This window comes from Mytilus galloprovincialis, chromosome 7 (genome assembly GCF_965363235.1).
Source record: "Mytilus galloprovincialis chromosome 7, xbMytGall1.hap1.1, whole genome shotgun sequence".
NCBI classification, from domain to species: domain Eukaryota; kingdom Metazoa; phylum Mollusca; class Bivalvia; order Mytilida; family Mytilidae; genus Mytilus; species Mytilus galloprovincialis.
The window spans coordinates 90,026,457-90,032,456 of NC_134844.1; the positions used below are offsets into that span (position 1 = coordinate 90,026,457).

General features: G+C 34.6%; 1 protein-coding gene across 1 annotated transcript in view; it reads right to left on the reverse strand.

Annotated features, from left to right (window-relative positions):
- The window catches only part of LOC143083960 (uncharacterized), a 292,090-nt gene extending 286,624 nt beyond the window's left edge, over positions 1-5,466 (reverse strand). The window contains exon 1 of the mRNA XM_076260377.1: positions 5,412-5,466. The gene's annotated coding sequence lies outside the window, so the exon portion shown is untranslated. The remainder of the gene's footprint in view (positions 1-5,411) is intronic.
- Positions 5,467-6,000: the final 534 nt, after the last annotated feature.

The following is a 6,000-nucleotide window of genomic DNA, read 5'->3' on the forward strand; positions in this document are numbered from 1 at the left end:
TATGTTTGTAGTGTATGATAGGTGGAAGGTTTGTTGGTAGTGTATGATTGGTGGAAGGCGTGTTAGTAGTGTACGATAGGTGGAAGGTTTGTTGGTGGTGTATGATTGGTGGAAGGTGTGCTAGTAGTATTTGATTGGTGGAATGTGTATTGGTAGTGTTTTATTGGTGGAAGGTATGATGGTAGTGTATGATTTGTGAAATGTTTGTTTGTAATGTATGATTTGTGGAAGTTGTGTTTGTAACGTATGATTGGTGGAAGGTGTGTTTGCAATGTATGATTGGTGGAAGGTGTGTTAGTCATGTATGATTGGTAGAAGGTGTTTTTGTAATGTTTGATTGGTGGAAGGTGTATTTGCAATGTATGATTAGTGGGAGGTGTGTTTGTAATGTATGATTGGTGGAAGGTATGTTTGTAATGTATGATTGGTGGAAGATGTGTTTGTAATGTATGATTGGTGGGAGGTGTATTTGTAATGTATGATTGGTGGAAGATGTGTTTGTAATGTATGATTGGTGGAAGATGTGTTTGTAATGTATGATTGGTGGGAGGTGTATTTGTAATGTATGATTGGTGGAAGATGTGTTTGTAATGTATGATTGGTGGAAGGTGTATTTGTAATGTATGATTGGTGGAAGGTGTGTTTGTAATGTATGATTGGTGGAAGATGTGTTTGTAATTTATGATTGGTGGGAGGTGTATTTGTAATGTATGATTGGTGGAAGATGTGTTTGTAATGTATGATTGGTGGAAGATGTGTTTGTAATGTATGATTGGTGGGAGGTGTATTTGTAATGTATGATTGGTGGAAGATGTGTTTGTAATGTATGATTGGTGGAAGATGTGTTTGTAATGTATGATTGGTGGAAGATGTGTTTGTAATGTATGATTGGTAAGAGGTGTATTTGTAATGTATGATTGGTGGAAGATGTGTTTGTAATGTATGATTGGTGGGAGGTGTATTTGTAATGTATGATTGGTGGAAGATGTGTTTGTAATGTATGATTGGTGGAAGGTGTATTTGTAATGTATGATTGGTGGAAGGTGTGTTTGTAATGTATGATTGGTGGAAGATGTGTTTGTAATGTATGATTGGTGGGAGGTGTATTTGTAATGTATGATTGGTGGAAGATGTGTTTGTAATGTATGATTGGTGGAAGATGTGTTTGTAATGTATGATTGGTGGGAGGTGTATTTGTAATGTATGATTGGTGGAAGATGTGTTTGTAATGTATGATTGGTGGAAGATGTGTTTGTAATGTATGATTGGTGGAAGATGTGTTTGTAATGTATGATTGGTGGGAGGTGTATTTGTAATGTATGATTGGTGGAAGATGTGTTTGTAATGTATGATTGGTGGAAGATGTGTTTGTAATGTATGATTGGTGGGAGGTGTATTTGTAATGTATGATTGGTGGAAGATGTGTTTGTAATGTATGATTGGTGGAAGATGTGTTTGTAATGTATGATTGGTGGAAGATGTGTTTGTAATGTATGATTGGTGGGAGGTGTATTTGTAATGTATGATTGGTGGAAGATGTGTTTGTAATGTATGATTGGTGGGAGGTGTATTTGTAATGTATGATTGGTGGAAGATGTGTTTGTAATGTAGGATTGGTGAAAGATGTGTTTGTAATGTATGATTGGTTGAATGTTTGTTTGTAATGTATGATTGGTGGGAGGTGTGTTTGTAATGTATGATTGTTGGGAGGTGTGTTTGTAATGTATGATTGGTGGAAGGTGTGTTTGTAATGTATGATTGGTGGAAGATGTGTTTGTAATGTATGATTGGTGGAAGGTGTGTTTGTAATGTGTGATTGGTGGAAGATGTGTTTGTAATGTATGATTGGTGGAAGATGTGTTTGTAATGTATGATTGGTGGAAGGTGTGTTTGTAATGTATGATTGGTGGAAGATGTGTTTGTAATGTATGATTGGTGGGAGGTGTATTTGTAATGTATGATTGGTGGAAGGTGTGTTTGTAATGTATGATTGGTGGAAGATGTGTTTGTAGTTTATGATTGGTGGAAGATGTGTTTGTAATGTATGATTGGTGGAAGATGTGTTTGTAATGTATGATTGTTGGAAGATGTGTTTGTAATGTATGATTGGTGGAAGATGTGTTTGTAATGTATGATTGGTGGGAGGTGTATTTGTAATGTATGATTGGTGGGAGGTGTATTTGTAATGTATGATTGGTGGAAGATGTGTTTGTAGTGTATGATTGGTGGAAGATGTGTTTGTAATGTATGATTGGTGGAAGATGTGTTTGTAATGTATGATTGGTGGAAGATGTGTTTGTAATGTATGATTGGTGGAAGATGTGTTTGTAATGTATGATTGGTGGAAGATGTGTTTGTAATGTATGATTGGTGGAAGGTGTGTTTGTAATGTATGATTGGTGGGAGGTGTATTTGTAATGTATGATTGGTGGAAGATGTGTTTGTAATGTATGATTGGTGGAAGATGTGTTTGTAATGTATGATTGGTGGAAGATGTGTTTGTAATGTATGATTGGTGGGAGGTGTATTTGTAATGTATGATTGGTGGAAGATGTGTTTGTAATGTATGATTGGTGGGAGGTGTATTTGTAATGTATGATTGGTGGAAGATGTGTTTGTAATGTATGATTGGTGGAAGATGTGTTTGTAATGTATGATTGGTGGGAGGTGTATTTGTAATGTATGATTGGTGGAAGGTATGGTTGTAATGTATGATTGGTGGGAGGTGTGTTTGTAATGTATGATTGATGGAAGGTGTGTTTGTAATGTATTATTGGTGGAAGGTGTATTTGTCATGTATGATTGGTGGAAGATGTGTTTGTAATGTAGGATTGGTGGAAGATGTGTTTGTAATGTATGATTGGTGGAATGTTTGTTTGTAATGTATGATTGGTGGGAGGTGTGTTTGTAATGTATGATTGTTGGGAGGTGTGTTTGTAATGTATGATTGGTGGAAGGTGTGTTTGTAATGTATGATCGGGGGAAGATGTGTTTGTAATGTATGATTGGTGGAAGGTGTGTTTGTAATGTATGATTGGTGGAAGGTGTGTTTGTAGTGTATGATTGGTGGAAGGTGTGTTTGTAGTGTATGATTGGTGGAAGATGTGTTTGTAATGTATGATTGGTGGAAGATGTGTTTGTAATGTATGATTGGTGGAAGGTGTGTTTGTAATGTATGATTGGTGGAAGGTGTGTTTGTAGTGTATGATTGGTGGAAGATGTGTTTGTAATGTATGATTGGTGGAAGGTGTATTTGTAATTTATGATTGGTGGAAGGTGTGTTTGTAGTGTATGATTGGTGGAAGGTGTATTTGTAATGTATGATTGGTGAAAGATGTGTTTGTAATGTATGATTGGTGGAAGGTGTGTTTGTAATGTATGATTGGTGGAAGGTGTGTTTGTAATGTATGATTGGTGAAAGATGTGTTTGTAATGTATGATTGGTGGAATGTGTGTTTGTAATTTATGATTGGTGGAAGGTGTGTTTGTAATGTATGATTGGTGGAAGGTGTGTTTGTAATGTATGATTGGTGAAAGATGTGTTTGTAATGTATGATTGGTGGAAGGTGTGTTTGTAATGTATGATTGGTGGAAGGTGTGTTTGTAATGTATGATTGGTGGAAGGTGTGTTTGTAGTGTATGATTGGTGGAAGGTGTGTTTGTAGTGTATGATTGGTGGAAGATGTGTTTGTAATGTATGATTGGTGGAAGATGTGTTTGTAATGTATGATTGGTGGAAGGTGTGTTTGTAATGTATGATTGGTGGAAGGTGTGTTTGTAGTGTACGATTGGTGGAAGGTGTGTTTGTAATGTATGATTGGTGGAAGATGTGTTTGTAATGTATGATTGGTGGAAGGTGTGTTTGTAATGTATGATTGGTGGAAGTTGTATTTGTAATGTATGATTGGTGGAAGATGTGTTTGTAATGTATGATTGGTGGAAGGTGTATTTGTAATGTATGATTGGTGAAAGATGTGTTTGTAATGTATGATTGGTGGAAGGTGTGTTTGTAATATATGATTGGTGGAAGATGTGTTTGTAATGTATTATTGGTGGGAGGTGTGGTTGTAATGTGTGATTGGTGGAAGGTATGTTGGTAATGTATGATTGGTGGAAGGTGTGTTTGTAATGTATGATTGGTGGAAGATGTGTTTGTAATGTATGATTGGTGGAAGGTGTGTTTGTAATGTATGATTGGTGGAAGGTGTGTTTGTAATTTATAATTGGTGGAAGATGTGTTTGTAACGTATGATTGGTAGAAGATGTGTTTGTAATGTATGATTGGTGGAAGGTGTGGTTGTAATGTATGATTGGTGGAAGGTGTGTTTGTAATGTATGATTGGTGGAAGGTGTGTTTGTAGTGATTGGTAGGTGATCATTGTATTGCCATGCTTTGATTGGTTATCCCTTTGTTGACATTGTTTGAATTATGGTTTATCAGTTTTTATGACTCATGTTAATAATTGTTAATCAAGTGACTGCACCATGTTGATTACTTTGATTGGTTGTCATTGTGTTAACATTTGATTGGTGATCAGTGTGTTGACATCATATGAAGTGTGGTCTGTGGGTTGGTATAATTAATGTTTGTAAATCAAGTAACTACACCATGTTAAATACTTTGATTATGTGTACGTGTTGATTGGTGATTTAAAGTGTGGTCTGTGGGTTGGTATGATTAAAGTTTGTAAATCAAGTGACTGCACCATGTTAAATACTTTGATTATTTGTCTGTGTTGATTGGTGATTTAAAGTGTGGTCTGTGGGTTGGTATGATTAACGTTAGTCAATCAAGTGACAACACCATGTTAAAGACTTTGATTATGTGTACGTGTTGATTGGTGATTTAAAGTGTGGTCTGTGGGTTGGTATGATTAATGTTTGTAAATCAAGTGACTACACCATGTTAAATACTTTGATTATTTGTCTGTGTTGATTGGTGATTTAAAGTGTGGTCTGTGGGTTGGTATGATTAATGTTTGTAATTCAAGTGACTACACCATGTTAAATACTTTGATTATTTGTCTGTGTTGATTAGTGATTTAAAGTGTGGTCTGTGGGTTGTTTTGATTAATGTTTGTAAATCAAGTGACGACACCATGTTAAATACTTTGATTATTTGTCTGTGTTAATTGGTGATTTAAAGTGTGGTCTGTGGGTTGGTTTGATTAATGTTTGTAAATCAAGTGACGACACCATGTTAAATACTTTGATTATTTGTCTGTGTTGATTGGTGATTTAAAGTGTGGTCTGTGGGTTGGTTTTATTAATGTTTGTAAATCAAGTGACTACACCATGTTAAATACTTTGTTCACATAATATCAAGTGAATTTTTGTTCTATAAATCAATTTAAAATGTATACATTTTTTTTTAAGAAAGATAGCGAATAAAAATGAAAACTGAATATTACCTTTTTTGTTTTCACCCAAGGACTGCATCCTTGATCTGCTAACCATTTTGTTACATCAATCCGTCCATACTGAGCAGCACAATGTAAAGCTGTTCGTCCATACTATAACAATATAAAATATAAACATGTTAATGGTGTGTGATAATAAATCAAGAGAAAAGTCAAACAATTTTACAAAATGTAAGAACTGATCAATGGTAGACATGGTAGATTAAGATATATAAACTAAATATATATTTTCTGATTCAGTTCTACAAAACAGGAAAAAATAATAGCAAACCCCATTTAATATAAGTCTAACAAATATTTGTTGTCCATTTAACATGTCTGATTAACAACATGATTTTATGTTGATTCTGTCATGTCTGTAGAATAATCAAAGTTGAAAAAAAAAATGTCAAGAAAAATTGAAACGAGTTGTATTTTCTGATTCAGTACAAAGAGACAAGAAAAATAAGACCCCACTTTATATAATTCTGTCAAGTATTTGTTATTTTTAAAAGATGTTTTACATTAGATCTGTAGAATTAACATTATCTGACTAAAGATGTTAACACAACTTGTTCTCATCAACTTCTCATTAAAATCA